The 18,111-nt window shown below is 46.0% G+C and overlaps 1 long non-coding RNA gene across 1 annotated transcript in view; it reads left to right on the top strand.

Annotated features, from left to right (window-relative positions):
• Positions 1 to 18,111, top strand: part of LOC144148737 (uncharacterized) — a 58,799-nt gene that overhangs the window by 37,191 nt on the left and 3,497 nt on the right. The window contains exon 2 of the long non-coding RNA XR_013318044.1: positions 5,932 to 6,117. This is a non-coding gene — a long non-coding RNA (uncharacterized LOC144148737). The remainder of the gene's footprint in view (positions 1 to 5,931; positions 6,118 to 18,111) is intronic.

The following is an 18,111-nucleotide window of genomic DNA, read 5'->3' as shown; positions in this document are numbered from 1 at the left end:
GCCTCAAATCTTGAAATAACTATATGCTGGGTACCAGGGCATTGTGGAATCCCTGGAAATGAGGCCGCCGACCAAATGGCTGGTGATGCTGCTCTCATGACTACAGTTGACATTACAACAGTACCTTACACCGACCTAAAGACACACATCAGACGACAGCTTCGCAACACATGGCAATTACACTGGAGTCAACAAACAGACAACAAACTACACGTAATAAAACCACAACTGGGACGCTACATAACTGACTCACACAACAGATACACTGAAGTCGCCCTGGCTAGGCTGCGGATAGGCCACACACATGCGACGCACTCCCACCTGCTTACTGGAACTTCAGTACCCACGTGTAGCAGGTGTGGAAAGGGCCTATCCGTAGTCCACATACTAATCACATGCAAGGCACTTGACACAACACGACACAAACATTTCCCTGAATTATACAGACGACACATTCCTTTGCACCCATCATATTTTTTAGCCGACGAACCCATGTTTTCTAGTCAGCGTGTTTTTACGTTTTTAGCTGAGGTGAACTTTCTGCAGCTCTTGTCATATCACGTGTAATCATCCTGGCCCTATACACCAGCCATCTCCATTGTCTTTTGTTTTGCATCACATTTACTTTAAGTCGCATGTTTTAGTATGTACGGTCTCTTCACAATTCAGTAACTTCTTCTTTGGCGCTCTTTGCCCATAGTCGGCCTTGCGCCAAAAAAACCCAACTATCATCATCATCATCTTGTCGGTGTCCACCTTGTTTTTGTCTTTGCGCCTTTAAATGTGGCCCATACCAAACTTGGCTTTCTCAGCTCCTTTGTCTTCTTCCTTCCGGATGAGGGATTTGATCGAGTAACGGACGAACAGGGAGTGCTTCTTTACGACGTCATTGATGTGCCCCTACTTTGGGTACTCGGTGTGATCTTCCTCGCGAGGATCTCTAGCCTCATAAGTCAGCTTACATACTTCTATATTGTCACCCAAGAGTTTTTATTGTGCTGCCAGCTCCTCTTTGGTATCCAGTTCAGATTGTATTATTCGAATATTTCGGAAAAGCTTGGACTTTTTTTTAGCTCGGATGCATGAGCCTGTAGCTCACGCAGCAGTTCTCTAACGATTATTCAAAGTTTGTCAACTTCTTTTTGGGTGTGTTCTGAAAGGCGCCTGCGTGTTCAACATCTCTTTCTGGTATGTTGCCACGATCTACAAGGGTTCTGTAGTCATGCTCTATTTGGTTGTGGTTCAAAGGTTCTGTAGCTATTTAACAGCATCGGGGTTTATCTTCTGGAAGTACCAGACAGAGAGCATAAGTGGGATTCACGCCCAGTAGAGATCTCCCTTTTGGCACAACACAAAATAAGAGGGGTGCATGAATATTTTTAAACGGAACAGTAACTGCGAAACCTCCTGACACAGGCATGATACCACCCAAATAATCTTTCAAGAATTAGTGGTGCAGCTTCAGTGCTATCTGCGTAGCAAAGTAAGGTTGAAAATTTTTTTCGGATATAATTGAGACAGCTCAGCCTGTGTCTACCAGAAGGGAGTGTAAAGTGGCCTTCACCTTGACATCACGCAGAATCCTTGCCGTGATGAATTTGCGTGTTGGCCCAGCTGGTTGACGACTATGGCATCCTGGTCGTCGGTTGGGGTCTCGATGTTTCGCAATGGTGGGGGATGTGTCGTTTCACACAAGGTGACGATGGATGCGTGGTCTGAGGACATGGCATACGGCAGGCATTCCTAAAGTGCCTCGTTTACCACAACTGAAGCACGTTTTTTTCGATGTTTGGGCACTGTTGAGGTGGATGTCATGTCCTGTGACAACGGCCACACGTTGTTGGAGGTGAACGTCGATGTCTAGTTCTAAACGTAGTGGATTGAAATTCACGATGTTGAAATCAAAGCGGTCGAGTTGGTTGAGTGATGTTGACCACTTGAACTATCTCTTCCATGGCTGATGGATATCGTTTCATATGATCCTGGACTTCAATTACGTTTTGGATGACTTGGATGGTTTTGCCAAACGTCAGTGCCGGGCCTTCTGCGAGCAGACGTTCTCTAATGTGATCGGACGCAAGTCCCGTCATAAAGTTGATCCACGAGTGAGGCGGCTTCATCGGAGCTGAACTTGCACTGTCGACCCACGTATTGGACACGGCACGCGAAGTCGATCGCTCATTCTGTTTGTGCTTTGCGTAGACCTCGGAACTGTATGCGGCTAACCCGCTGTGATGCCGAGATGTCAAATTAAGCCGCGAGGCCCTGGACAAGATACTTGTAGACCTCGGCATCGCTTGCGCCCGCCGGTCTGGCTGACTCAATCATGCGCGTGATTCGATCCGCTTCCGTTCCTAACAAGGTCTTCAAGAGTGCTGCTTTTCGTTGCGCAGCGAATTTATTGCAGCATGCTGGGATAAAATATTTTTCGAACGAGCGGTGCTGCTCGAACCTTCGTTGGCCTTCCCGGGTCCGGCAGAAATGCAGGTGGCTTCGTGGCTACGTGAGCCATCTTGATAAAATAGTGATGGAGTGGTGCTGCTGTACATTTTATGTAAGCCTGGTGCCAGAATTACTTTGTGCCCGTTGGCGAGATCTTAAAGTGTTGCTTGAAGTTTAAAAATCTCACACCGATTCCATGACTGCGATGCTGGCCGCTGTTTTCTTGCCGGGGCAGTAGTCCGCGTAGGGCTACCTGTCTATCGGGCTCTCTGAACGTTTCGACACTCATTACGTGAAAATAAGACTTGAGGCCTATCCGGCGACTTACACATTATTGCAGGAATTTCGAGCGCTTACATTTCCTACGATTATTCAGTCAGCTGCACCATTGTGGTGTCGCGTCGGTGACGGCTCTGAAGGGGCGAAGCAGGAGACGTGCGCTCGAGTTGAAGAGTCAAGCCAAAGGGAGTCTTATTTAGAGTGACATCACATATATACCCGTGGCGTAGCGCCCTTATGGTAGAACCACCGAAAAAACGACTTACGAAAACTCCGGACACTACAATTTTATGATAACCAAACTCGTGAAAAGATGTCAGGGGTTTGATGTTTATGATGTCTATACCTGTCACTCCATGTTCGCCTCGATGGTCCAGTTTTCCATTTTTTGGATAGGTTGTTGACTTCTGCACGTTAGGGTAACCTCTGGAATAATGGTAAACAGTGCGGTACTGTGGTCCTAGTACGTTGCCGGTGCTCTGAACAGCAATACCGAGTACCCAAAAAACCCCACCTTTACTCCAAGTACCGTTACCCAATGTTCCAAGCTTGCCAGTCCTGCCCCGTACTGGCTGATCCCCACGCTCTCAGCAATTTTCTGACCTCACTCTTGCAAGGCGCATCCTCCTGGTCTCTGCTACTCGGTGGTGTAGACAGCCATCACGTGGCATTGACCACAGCTCCTGTAATGCCCCCACTTCGAAATATATGAGCTGTGCGGATGGAGGTGCGGTGCGCAGCTCCAATATTCTGGGTACTTACGGTACGTAGCGGGAACATGTCTACCCACTTTTGTGAAATGGTCCGTTAAAACAAATAACCAATTACCTCGCGGAATACTGGGGAACGGCCAAGGATTTGGCAAGCAATGATTTAACCAGACGCTTTTACTCTCGACATAATGCAAAAGTCCAGGCCCGCAGCCTACGCGCCTTTCTGCTATCTGGTACGCGTGCCCACTTGTCACGCACCTCAACAGCAGCGTTTCCAGATTAAAAAGGGGTTCTAGCTTCCGGCCTAAAGTTCGCCATATTTCACGAGCACTAAAAAAGGTGGATATGACGTTTTTCTGGCTACTGCCCTATTTTTAAATCGTCGGCCGCAAATCACCGCTTCTTGCTGTCGTCTTTTTATTTTCACAGCCCCCTACAGGGGAAAAATATTTCAATAAAGACGTAAAAAAACGATGACATTTTAAGCATGCCCTCGCAAAAAATAGCCACAAAGATAGAGTTTTCGTTTCCTAATACGGTGCCTGCTATCCTTGCGGAGGCATATGTTAATTGCCTAATAACCCACACTTGCGAAATAGACTTCATGGAAGTGAAACAAAATTACTTTGTTCCCCCAGTGCCTAGTTGCGAAAACACAGAATATTCCAGTTACCACGTGGTCAAATAACACAACAGTGACTACTCCTCTTTTTGTCATATAATGTCTGCGTTCTTCTTAAAATACAAGCAGCCATAATTGCTTAATACATATCGAGTAAAAAATACCGTGTTTTTATTTGTTTGTTTCTGTTATTAAGTGGCACTGCAGACTCGCAAACAACATTTCGCGAGCGGATGAAGTGAACTAGAAGAATACTGGGGTATGCACGCCAGAGTTGTGCGCATTCAGTTGAGTGGTCGCTGTGTTCTGCACCACCATATTCAAATACCCGCCCAGAGTACAATGTCGACCTTCAAGTTATATGTGAGCGTCTAATATTTCATTGTGTTCACTGCACAAATAACATGACAGAGGAAGCTACTGTACTTTGTAGTTATCAAAGGTTTCTAGGTAGTTATTCCTTATGAATAGAATGTTAGCGGTTCCTTATGCATGAAGAATTTCTAAACCCGTGTCATTTACTGGTTGTTTATTTGAAATATAAACGCCACAATCTCGTTTTTGTCCCTTTAAAAATGAAAATAGTTTTGAAGCCCACGACAACGTAAATGCAGCCACTAATTGACTCAGCTATTTAAGGGCATGACAGTACTCCAATCATAACATGCAAAGCACTGTTCAAAACATTAACTCATTGCTTATAGCTGACAGGTAATAAATCTCAGAATGAGATGTATTTTCCCTAATTAATATTGTAATCCTCTAACTGAGTATACAAGTTAGCACAGCGTGAACACATTGCGAAAAACTGGGGAACCTTTGGAAAGTGATATTTTTTGAATAGAGAAAATCACCATCAATACAGTGAAGCACCAATTATTATCATTCAAGATAAATTGTAACAAAAGCGGTTTAAGAAATGGGAATGGACAGATGTTGGAACGCATTATAAATAATTATCACAGGAAATAAAAATTGAGAAGACTAAAATAACTCAATAATGAACCTTCTACACTACTACTGATTTATGAGAATACTCTTTTGGATACAATGTGCAAACAAAAAAATATATTATGAGTAAGTCTGTAGGTAACGTAATTAGTAGCTCATAAGGACCATTTACCTATTGAAAGCAACGGTATTAGTAGCACAAATAAACCTGTAAAGGCAACTTCAAGGTTTAGTCATTTAAGGCTCATCACAGCCCAAAATAAAAACAAAAAAAAAACAAAGAGAAGCCCTCTTGCGCTGGATGCTCTTTGAAAGGTACTGAAGATAATGATGGCCAGCGCAAATACAGAAGATTAGGAAAACTTTGCACTTAAAGGCAACTGAAGCCAAATTATATACCATATACCTAATCAAATTTTAAGCACATAATAAAGAGTCCAAACACGTTCTACAATATAGTTCTTTACATAAACAGTTTTGAAAATTTAAAAACACCTGTACCATGAATGATACACACATTCTTTTGCTCAGAAGTAAGCAAAAAAATGCAGTGGAACGAAGTCCAAAAACACAAAGACATTGCTTGGTCCATAAAAGGTTTTGAAATCACTTTTTTAGAACATTATCAAATCCAGGTACCTGAAAGGTAATTAAGAGCCACACTGACATAAAATATCACTTTACACCAGCAAATACGCCAGTGATAATTCATAAGACCATAGAAAAACACAGACGGATAGAACAATGGCCGGCAATCACTATTACAATTATTCGTACGTCTCTTACGTGAATCTTCGAAGCATGTCACAAGTCTCTAAGAACTGCACGCTGTGACCCAAATTAAATGATTGTGTTGTGCGAATGCGGACAACAGCTTCTCGAGTGGCGACAGACAACTTATTTCGGTACATTGTTTTCATGCAGGTCACCTGGCGGAAAACCCTTTCAAGTGCCGCGTTTGTCACTGGGCAGGAGAGGCAAGCTAACGGATTGGGGCTAACTTTTCGTATGGTCTCTCTCCTAGCCCGTTTTCATACTTCAAGATCCCAGCCCAGAATAACGTGAAGCAATCAAGAATTTTGCAACAAAAATACGAACTCTTCAGCTCAGGTGTGCATTATTATATTCCTCTACTGTTTTTCTAGTATTTCTTGATTTCCTCAAAAAGGTGTTTAATAGAAGCTTATCAAACGGTAAGCGTGCTGTCTGGGACAACACTTTTAATGGGTCGATGACACTCATGCCTTCAAAACGCTGTTGGTTGCTAGGTAGATGGTTTTCTACTTCTCTCAGCAAGACATTTAAAAAGCCTGACAGCACTGCTTCAAATTTTCTGCATACGTTCTATTTATGCTAGATTGGGCCCCGGTGAAGCAGCGAGAAATCTCATTATAGAAACGCTCACCAAAGCAAGTCATGGAGACAGAAAAGTTTTGCCCCGGCATGTCGGTGACTCAACTTTATTGCTGTATGGTGCGTCCGAGTTCCTTCTGCATTTTCTGTGGGTTAGCAATGATAGATTGAAAAAATGCATTGATTTTCTGAAATTTCATACCAACCGGAGACAAAAACACACACTAAAGTTATGTCAGGTCGTCGTGAAGCATGTCATTAAGCGTACTAGATTTTCACCTTCCCCCTTGTGAACCTTCATTCATGCTACATCTTAAGTAGGAATTCAGCTCTTCCCAGTCGTCCAAGAGCCTCTTAATAACGCGTCCTCGAACTAACCACCACGTCGTGGATAGCTTCACGAAAGGCAAGGAACTCTTACTTTTTCCATCCTGACTTTCGTTTTCTCGAAGAGATACAAAAGCTTTATGTAGTTCTTTGGAGAATTCTGTGCGAAAACCACCCAGAAGTTTTGCACAGAAAAATCTCTAACTTCACAACAAAGTTTCAGACGCGTTTTGAACACACAGGACCAAAGAGTGGCTGAGCGACTTGTTTGTTACACTATACGGTGACTTTTTTTTAACTCTCAACCAGACACTGTTGTGCTCTCCAACCGTAACAGCAGCGCCATCACATCGAATCTCAATACAGGCCGCAAACGGCAGGCTGAGCTGTTGAAGGCATTCACTCAGAGAGACTACAGGGTTTTTCCAGTAACCTACACAACTGAGTACAACCCCAAGAAGGGAGTCTTGATCTTGCTCGACGACTCACTGTAATCGCGTGTGCACACCGCAAGAAGCGTTTCGCACGCCACATCATGGTTCTCGTCGAACATGAGCGAGAACTGTTTCCCTGTCATGTTGGAAATGAGTTCATTATTCAGGGAAGGAGCATCCGCTGAATTCAGCAAACGAGTGAACTTCGTGCGATGAAGCTGTAGGTTCTGAAGCGTGGTGCCCGCGCAATACTTTTGAATCACGTCCCCAATGTGTGTCCTTGACTTGAATGACAAGCATCGGAACTTCCAGTAAGCAAATAAAACAACTGCTTTATTTGGACTAAATGCTGCCCATACAAATTCACGTCTTCGTCCCTCGTGTTCCTTTTTGGCACTGCCCGTCCGTCCTACACTTGCCTCGCTCTCGGCTAGGGCTCAGAGTCCAATCGCCGCCGGGCGGCGGGCTCTCCCTCTCTGTCTGGGTCATGAGGCCCGATTTTGGGAGCTGTGCGCGAGACGTTGTGTTTAGGCGACGGGCCACGTTTTCAGCGAGAGGGTAGAGCACTTGGATGGGGCGCCTGACTGTCGATCCCCCGGATACCCGCACCGTACAGGATCGCACTTTTCCGTCGCGGCCAGGGAAGGTGTGCTCAACCCGTCCCATTTTCCAATGTTGTCTTGGCTGCAGGGACTCTTTCAGCAGCACCAAGTCCCCACTCTTCAGGTCCCTCGGTGTTCCTCGGTGAATTTTAGATCCTTGCAGTTCGTTCAGGTATTCTGATGACCACCTCTTCCAAAAGTCGCTTAGCAGTTTGCCTCGAATGGTCAGCATTTGTGGTAGGTTGCCGCAAAAAACTTCGGCGATCTCCTTAAGCTGTAGTCCTGGTAAAGATGTTAGCCGTTTTCCGGTCAAGAAGAAAGCCGGGCAGAGGGCATCAGGCTCAGATGGTTCGGTGTAGACGTGGGTCAATGGGCGGGAATTGAGCATGGCTTCCACTTCACTGAGCGTTGTCGTGAATTGCTCGAAGGTGAGGTAACTAGTACCCAACGTCTTCTTTAGGGCTGGTTTAGTCAGGCCAACCAGGCGCTCGTAGAATCTACCCCACCACGGTGCACGCTCCACGATGAATTTCCATCCAACACGGGTGTTTGCGATAAAGCTTCTCACGTCATCTCGTTTCGTATGACCCTCCATAGCATGGGTAGGTCTTTGCTGGTTTTCTTGAAGGTGAGGGCGTTGTCACTATAAACGGTACCTGGTACACCGCGGCGGGCAATGAATCGTCTGAAGGTGAGAAGAAAGCAGACCGCTGACATATCGCTGACCAACTCAAGATGTACTGCTCGCGTGACACCGCAGGTGAACAGCGCAATGTAGAACTTTGTCGCAGTGGCACCCTTGACCAGCAGTGGCCCTGCGAAATCAACACCCTAACCTCGAAGGGGGCTGCCTCGGAGATGCGATCGGCTGGAAGCGGCGCGGTAACCTGAGTGGCCGGCCGTGAGCTAAAGCGCTGGTATGTTATGCATCCCTCAGTGTCTTCTTAACGAGTGGCCTCGCTCCAACCACCCAGTACCTTTCTCTAAGCTGCGCCAATGTATCACGGATGCCTCCGTGAAGAACTCCATGGTGGCACTGGACGACCATCTGTTTTGCGAGGCAGCTCTTTTTAGGCCGTATAATAGGGTGCTTTGCGTTGTAGTCGAGTTGACTTCGTTGTAGTCTTCCATCGACTCTGAGAAGACCATTGTCATTTATCATAAGTGAGACGTTCTTTAAGGGTGAGTCTGTAGGCATTTTTCTTTGGTTTTGGAGAGAATCAATTTCTCTTGGAAGCCTTTTCTTTGTTCTTGAAGGACCCAGTACTGTTCAGCCCGGTCCAAGTCTTGTGCTGTCAGTGGTCCAGGTTCGTTATTTTCTCTCTTGGCTTTGCCAGCAAAACGAAGCACCCATGCAGTGATTCTCAGTATCCTCGTTAACGAACTGTAGTTCTGCGCGTCAATAATGGCATCTGTAGTCGGTGTTTATGACGTCGTCGGTAATACATTCGCTTGCTTTTTCTGCTCAAGCTCTGAGTCACTGAACACCATGAGAGGCCACTGGAGAACATCGTGGCCTCTCGAGTCGAGAACATCATGAGGCCACTCGCTCTTCCCTAGGCATATCCAGGACGGCCCTGCCCACCACAGTTTTGCCGTTGTCAAGTGGGCCACCGGCAGCCCGCGAGTCAGGAGATCCGCTGGGTTGTCCTTTCCAGGGCAGTGCCTCCATGAAAGATCACCGGTCAGTCTTTGGATCTCGACGACTCGGTTGCGCACAAACTGCTGTCAGCGGTCCGCGTTCCCGAAAATTCAATGTAAGGCAATGGTGGAGTCTGTCCACAGGTAGGCCGTTGCCGGTCGCTCGTCCAGAGTGTTAAGGATGTAGCGGCACAACCTGGCTGCGAGAAGACACGCCATCAGTTCCAGTCGTGCCAGGGTCAACTCCTTCACTGGGGCAACACGTGATTTGCTCATCACGATGGTTGACATGGTACCTTCGTCGTTAGTGACTGTGATGTAAGCCACGGCTCCGTAGGTGGCTGGGCTGGCATCTGCGAATAGATGTAATGATACCGATGTTTGTTGTCCTGAGATGACGGCTCCGTAAAACCGCGGCACCTGGATTTCAGGGAGGTGTCGTAGTTCTTGGATCCACACGTCCGAAGCGTCAGCAATGGCACTCGGCAAAGGGTCGTCCCACTGGATACACTGGCGCCACAGCTGCTGGAAGAGTATCTTCGCACGTTGTCTAATATTTTGCATGAGTGAGATGTCACGGAAATATGCCTGTAATTAGACGGCGAGGGTGTGCATCCGGCTTGATAAAAGGGGAGCACTTTAGCAAGTTTCCATGATAATGGAACTGTTGTTGTTGCTAGTTATTTTTTGTATATTACCATAAGATAGCGGCTTGTACATGAAGCATATCGTACTAGAAAGGTTGCCGGGAATATTATCTGGGCCAGGGCTTTTTTAGGTGTCTAAGTTAAATATCAAATTTAGAATGCTTTTTTATGATAAACATACGTCACCCATTGAGGGTGGAGGGTTGGTCAGGGAAAAGGTAGGTGTTGCAAATTATTGATGGTGAAAACAGATTTAAAATAGGAATTAAATGCATTGGCTATTGTGACAGGGTCGCTTCAAAAAAAGTTGCCGGGAATATTATCTGGGCCAGGGCTTTTTTAGGTGTCTAAGTTAAATATCAAATTTAGAATGCTTTTTTATGATAAACATACGTCACCAATTGAGGGTGGAGGGTTGGTCAGGGAAAAGGTAGGTGTGTGCAAATTATTGATGGTGAAAACAGATTTAAAATAGGAATTAAATGCATTGGCTATTGTGACAGGGTCGCTTGTGGAAGCTCCATGAATTTCCATCGCATTTGGTTCCGTTGAACTAGGCAAAATGGAGATCCAAAATTTTCTTGGATTTGTACCATCACGGATTTCATTGTCACTTGGTAATAGAAATTATTATCGGCTTTAGTTTTGGCTCTTAGTTCCTCTTTAAGTTTATTGAACTCATTTAGTGACGGGGAGATCTGGCGTCTAGTCGAACGATGTAACCCTTTTACGCGACGTGTCAGTTGTAACAACTCCCTTGTCACCCATGACAACCCGACGTTCTTTTCTGTGTTTTTATCGCAGTAAAGGGGGTTATACAAGAATTCACAAGATTTTCAAAGAAAGAGACCAAAACGTTAACGTCGCTGGATTCGCTAAGCTGTTCGAAATTTTCAAATGAATCCTCTAGAACTGTCAGGATACTGGCGTCATCTGCGCGGCTAAAGTCATGATGAGTTGAATACACACTATTCGATGTTGGCACACGACATCAGAGTGAGACGAAAACGGCTTTATGATCGAAAATTCGCTTAGTGACAAAGCAGTAAAACGTGCTGTCTAAGAATGTTGGACTAACAAAGACAAAATCGAGAACTGCAGACTCTTGTAAATTGTCGAACACGTTAGGTTAGGCCAAGAAACAAACACAATTTCAGCAGTTCTGTGTGTGCTAGCGAGGGCGTATTGCTTAAAGACAGGGTCGACGATTGTATTCCAGGCGCATTAAAGTACCCATATTGATTAGATTTCCGCTACTGTAGGTATGCTCACTAATGAAAATTGTCAAACTGATCAAAGAATCCGCTGACGATCCCGGAGGTCGGTAAAAGCATTATCAACAGTTTTTACACGAAAAAAAAGAAATTGTTCCTGCGTGGCATGCGAAATAAACTTTTAAAGAAGGGCGATGACCCCGCGCCGGCGCCGGTGCCCGCTGAGGCCGCAGACGCGGCCGCGAAGACGCCAGCGCCATCTCTCGCCCCCGCCGCGGATCCGCCCGCAGCGAAGGGCGAGGAGGTGGCGCCGCTCGTCGGCACCCCAGCAAAGAAAGATCGGGAACTAAAGCGTGGCAAACTGTTCGCATGGCGATGTAGTGAAACATCCCCCTCGCGAGGGGCTAGATCAAATGCAGAGCATTTCCGGGGGCGCACGACGTAAGTAGTTTGCGTTACGTTAATGTTGTTGCACTTGTGGCAACTGCTGACGAGAGAGCGCTCGTCAGCAGTAATTTGAATGAGTCAACGATATAAGGCGCGTTCGTAGCGTCCCATTCTGTGTCGGCTTTCTGGCGCAGTGGGTAGAGCACCATGTACATGCGTTCCGCCCGCAGGGTCGATGGATCGAAACCAGGCGCCGGATAGTATTTTCTTTTATATAGTGTAGGGGGAGGGGTTCGGACAACGACGGTGCGGACTACGACGGGACAACGCGGGTGACATCGTGAGTTACTGAAATGCTCTGCATTTAAAAAACGCCTATTATGATAGTGAGGTGCTCAAAGTAAAATTTGCACCACACTGACTCTATACCGATTGGCCCTTGAATTGCACGAAACTTCTCCTCGCCCACTATTCCTGTCCGAGCGAAGTACGGTAAACCAAATGAGAGTGATTTCACTATCATGAATTCTCTCATGCAACATGGTCTCAGTGACGCCCACAACGTGCGCTCCATGTGCTGAAATTATTGATAAGTAATCAGGAAACTTGTTTATTATACTTTTAGCATTGATGTTCACGAGGTGTAAGTTAGCGTTCTTCTGTTGTGGTAGTCATCGGGGACCTGGAGGAGGGAGTGTAATGTAATCCCTTTTGTGTGGCTGTTGGACCTAATGAGACAGTTAGAAGCATTGTCCCAGTCGTGACGAACATTGTCAATGAAAACGGGATTGTAGATAATGCGGACGTTCGTGCCAGCGTCTCTAAGTGAATTTTGTTGCTTCCCACAATTGTTTACATATTATGCGTACTCGAGCTGTAAAATCCTCAGTAACGCGAAAATTTTGGTCCTCGATGTTCTTGGCACTTTTCATAATCGCAACTTTGTCGTTGAAATCGAGGAGTTTAATGATAGTAGAACAAGGACGGTCTTAGCTACCTTTCCCTAAGCGATAGCATCTTTCGATTCGGGGGCATTCATTTGAAGTTCTTCTCTAGTAGCCTGTGACACCTTTCAAAGCAGTGACGCAATTGTTTCCTCGGGTGCTTTCGAAATGCCATAAAAAATTACATTATTTCTCCGGGATCAGTTTTCTAGGTCATCATTTTTTGCGGTAAGTTGTTCCACAGTGTGTTTGACTGAGTTAAGTTCTTGTTTTAGGGAACAGGTGTCTAAAAATGCCCGCCAGGTGGGATCTGTACCCACGAACCACATTTTGTCTCAACTTTCTTTCGTATTTTCAAAATTATATATCTGTTTCAATGACCTACCACATCCTCCCCTTTGCCTACCGAGGTTTTTCTTGACTGCCAACTCCTATATACATATATATATACATACATATATATATATTTGTGCATGTATATATGCACACATATATGTAATTAATTTCAAAATCATATATGCATAGATTAAAATTTTTTAAGCGAGAAAGAGAGTGGTGAAAAAATACCGGCCGGGTGGGATCCAAACCCACGACATACAGAATACCGGTCTGGTGCAATGACCAGTATGCTACCGGCGCGGCTATTCTTCTCCTCACCCCACTTTCTGCGGTATTATGTTAATGTATTGTTTTGTTTCCTGCACTTGGGGGTGGTAGCTAGCGCCACTCGGTGTACCCGCGGTGAAGGGGACCATCTTTTTGTCCCCATTGCTTTGACTAGAGTGTCTACGACATGTCGAGAGTGGTCGACCAGAGTTAAAATCTCTTAAGCTACCTTTGACAGCAAGACTGCCAGAAAAGAGGCCCTAACTATGCTCGTGGTTGATCAGAAATGGGAAATCAGGGGCTCTGTGAATTAAGAGACAAGAAGGGTTGGCCGTCAAGCAAAACCTAGGAAAGCAAAAGGGGAATGTGGTAGGTCGTAGAAACCGATGAAGAATTTTTTGAGCTGGAAAGAAAGTGGTGAAAAAAAGCACCCCTGGCGGAATCCCAACCCATGACCTTCAGAGTGCCGGTCTGGTGCGATGACCACTACGCTAACTGCGGGGATTTTTCCCCACCACTTTCTCAAGTATTATGTTAAGGTATTTTTTTTGTTTCCTGCACTTCGGGGTGGTAGCCAGCGCCACCCGGACTCCCCGTGGTGAAGGGGAACTTCTTTTTGACCCCCGGGCTATGACTCGAGTGTCTACGACAAGCCGAAAGTGGTCGACCAGTGTTGAACCCTTTTAAAGGGGCACTGACACACAAACATTGCTTCTTGCTTTTTTTTTATGGTGGGATAAGTAGCTATTGACCAACTTTGAACCTGTAAAAACCTCATTTGATTCAGCGTGTGACGGGTGTTTAATTAGAGGCATTTTCAATGCGGCCAGTCGGAGTGTCGGTTTCAGGGGGTGCTGCGAAACGATGGATTTTTTGTGAACAAAGCTGACCACGTGACAATCGGAGATATATCACACAGCAGAGCGGCCGTAGCACTGTCCAATTCCAATTTCCGGCAGTTTCTGCATATGCCTCCACATACTGATCTGATGAGGCGCTAATTAAAAATTAACCGTGGACGTGACGCAGGCGCTGCGAGTGCAAATGCTACCATGGCTAAAGAACGACGCGCGACGCTCGAGACAGTGTGTGGCAAGACGCGCGCTAGGAGAAGTCGGCCGGTCTGCCTACACGTCCGCCTACAGATGTGTTCGGCTTAGCACTGCGGCGATATTCTTATGCCGCTCTCGTAAGCAGCGCAGATGACAATTTGTAATGCAACTAGCCATCGCATCATTAACTGCTTTCTCATATAAGCTGCCATCGTTCTGACTTGGGGACAATTTCGTGCAACGGTAACAAGCTAATACTTGAGCTACCTGCGCCGGCCTGGGCCACTTCGCGGCCGTGGCCAATGCCTGCACAGCGACCGTGCGGGTCACCCAGTGGGCTTTTCATGTCTCCGACGAGTTTGCGTATCCAATGGAAATAAAAAGTAACAGAAACAGAGTGCCACGAATCGCTGTAGAACTTTGGTCGCGCCCAGCTGCACGATGAGCTGACAAAATCACGGCGCCTCCGCCGCGAACGTCGGGTCGTTCGTTCTCGAGAGAAGAAGCTCCGCCCTCCGGCCCTCCGATTGGAGCAGCGAGCCGGGCGAGTCTGCGAAAAACCACGGCAGTGCAGAAGCGGCAAACATGAACTTGTGACGTGTTTAGATGTTGTTTATTTACACAATATCCACGGGATGTCGATTGCGCGTGGTCCTCTGCTGGCTGCTCGGTGGCATTTCGCACACCTTTAAATTGATTTTAAATATGTTCTAGGCTGTATTCACCTCTGATATTTTACAGATGATGTATTTGCGTTCTGGCCAATCTATCGCCGAAGTTATCTCGCCTTCAAAATTTTTTCTCAGTACCCCTTTGGGATACCTTTGGCAGCAAGATCGCCTGAAAAGAGGCCCTAACTAAGCATGTAGCGAATCAGAAATGGGAAATGAGGGGCTCTGTGAATTAAGATAGAATAAGAGTTGGCAGTCATGCAAAACTGAGGAAATCAAAAGGAGAATGTGGTAGGTCATAGAAACAGATGAAGAATTTTTTGAGTCAGAAAGAAAGTAGTGAAAAAAATGCCCGCAGGCTGGGATTTCAACCCACGACCTCCAGAATACTGGACTGGTGCGACGACCACTACGCTACCGGCGGGGATCTTTCCCCACCGCTTTCTAGGGTATTTATGTTAAGGAATTTTTGTTTCCTGCACTTGTGGGTGGTCGACAGTGCCACTCGGACTATTTCGGGTGAACGGGACCTTCTTTTTAACCCCCGCGGGCAGTGACTCGAGTGTCTACGTCATGTCGAGAGTGGTCGACCAGCGTTGAACCTTCTTAAGCTACCTTTGGCAGCAAGACTGCCAGAAAAGAGGTCCCAACTATGCAAGTGGCGAATCAGAAATGTGAAATGAGGGGCTCTGTGAATTAAAAGAGAATAAGAGTTGGCAGTCAAGCCAAACCTCGGAAAGCAAAAGGGGAATGTGGTAGGTATAGAAACACATGAAGAATATCTTGACCAAGAAAGAAAGTGGTGAAAAAAAGCCCCCCGGGTGGGATCCGAACTGATATCCTCCAGAGTACCGGTCTGATACGATTACCACTACGCTAAATGCGGGGCTATTTCTCAACCACTTTTTCGGATATTTATGTTGAGGTATTTTTTTGTTTCCTGCACTTGGGAGTGGTAGGCAGCGCCACTCAGACTACTCGGGGTAAAGGGGACCTTCTTTTTGACCCCCCGGCCATGACTCGAGAATCTACGACATGTCTAGAGTGGTCGACAAGCGCTGAGCCCTCTTAAGCTAACTTTGGCAGCAAGACTTCCTGAAAAGAGGCCCTAACTTTGCATGTAACGGATCAGAAATAGTAAATGAGGGGCTCTGTGAATTAGGAGAGAATATGGGTTGGCGTCAAATAAAACTTTGTAAAGCAAAAGGAGAATGTGGTAGGCCATAAAAACAGATCAAGAATTTTTTGAGTGAGAAAGAAAGTGGTGAAAAAATGCCCGCCGGTGGGATCCGAACGCACGACCTCCAGATTAACGGTCTGCTGCGATGACCTCTACGCTAATGGTGGGGCTTTTTCACCACCACTTTCTCGGGTATTTCTGTTAAGGCATTTTTTTTTGTTTCCTGAACTTGGGGGTGATAACCAGCGCCACTAGGAATACTCGGGGTGAAAGGGGCCTTCTTTTTAATCCCCGGGCCGTGACTCGAGTGTCTACATGTCTAGAGTGGTCGACCTGCGTCGTAGATTCTTAAGCTACTTTTGGCAGCAAGACTGCCAGAAAAGAGGCCTTAACTATACATGTGGTGAATCAGAAATTAGAAATGAGGCGCTCTGTGAACTAAGAGAGAATAAGGGTTGGCAGTCAAGCGAAACCTCAGAAACCAAAAGGGGAATATGCTAGGTCACAGAAACAGATGAAGAAATTCTTGAGTGAGAAAGTGGTGAAAAATGCCTGCCGGGTGGGATCCGAACCTATGACCTCCAGAGTACCGGTCTGGTGCGATGACCAGTACGCTATCGGCGGGGCTATTTCTCCACCACTTTCTCGGGTATTTATGTTAAGGTATTTTTTGTTTCCTGCACTTGGGGTGGTAGCAAACGCCACTCAGTCTACCCGGTATGAAGAAGACCTTCTTTTTCACCCCCGGGCAATGACTCGAGTGTCTACGACATGTGGAGAATGATCTACCAGCGTTGAACCCTCTTAAGCTACCTTTGCCACCAAGACTGCCAAAAAAGAGCTCCTAACTATGCATGTGGCGAATCAGAAATGGCAAATGAGGGGATCTGGGAATTACGACAGAATGAGGGCCGGAAGTCAAGCAAAACCTCGGAAAGCAAAGAGTGAATTTGCAAACAGGTACTAGACAATGCATCCTTGCAACTACGCAGACTACGAGAATATATTCCATTCCCTCCGGCAGGAAGGAATTCTTAGTAAGGAGCTAAGCGAAAGAGAATCAGGCCTTCTACGCAGCGACGAATCCAAAATCTCATCCGTCATATCCAAAACAAAAGTCTGTAAATTTTCCAGAGATAATAGTTCTAGCAATGACTACACCCCGTAAGACGAACTTTAGCCCCACTACTAATTGCTGTCCATTATGTGAAAATGCACATAAAAATCGCCAGTTTATCTCGATTAACGCGCCAAATACTGACCATTCACCAGCTCACATTGGCGCTGATACTAATCAGTCTACCAATGCAAACTTAAATTTCTATCTTCCCTTCTGTCAACTCTCCCTAGGCTATCAACGCAAGCAAAAATCTCACTGAAAATGTAATGAACCTGTCTAGTATTATCCTCTCACCAGGTCAACTAGCGCCATGTTAAAAGGTCAGAACCTTTGCACAGGTGCTGGTGGTTTCGACGAATTTGAACTTTTTAAGGACTTTTAAAACTTCGGTAGAAATGTGAGACTAGGAAAGTAATTCCCTGATAGTCCTCCAACCGACGAAGCCCGAACTGTACCTAGCGATTGGCACTGGACCCCTCCCACGCAGCGCGATGCATGCCTAGACATGTACATTAAAGACGTTCATCGCGGTGTACGAGCAGCATATCAAAAGCAAATCCCTTTCCGCCGTAACATCACAATAAAAAAAAGCACTGAAAGAACTCGCAGACTGCCCCGAAATTGTAACCAAACCGACCAATAACGAAGGCGCCATTGTGATCCTCGGCAAAGCTGACTATGTCAATGAGGCTTACAGACAACTTTTAGAATCTAACTTCTTCAAAGAACTCCCTTGTGATCTTTCTAATGACTGTAAGCTAATTGTCATAAATAAACTCACTGAGCTTTTTCAAAATCAGGAAATAACTGAAACAACTGCTTGCTGTCTCATCCCCTTAATCCCAGTATCTGGTAGATTCTACCTTCACGCTAGGATTCATATAAATAACAACCGAGGTCGCCCCATTGTTTCTGGCATTGGTACT

The sequence above is a fragment of the Haemaphysalis longicornis genome, unplaced genomic scaffold (assembly GCF_048455015.1).
Source record: "Haemaphysalis longicornis isolate Haplotype H1 unplaced genomic scaffold, Haemaphysalis longicornis Haplotype H1 scaffold_8, whole genome shotgun sequence".
NCBI lineage: Eukaryota > Metazoa > Arthropoda > Arachnida > Ixodida > Ixodidae > Haemaphysalis > Haemaphysalis longicornis.
Note: the sequence above shows the minus strand (reverse complement) of the source record. Positions and strands in the feature narration are given on the sequence as shown.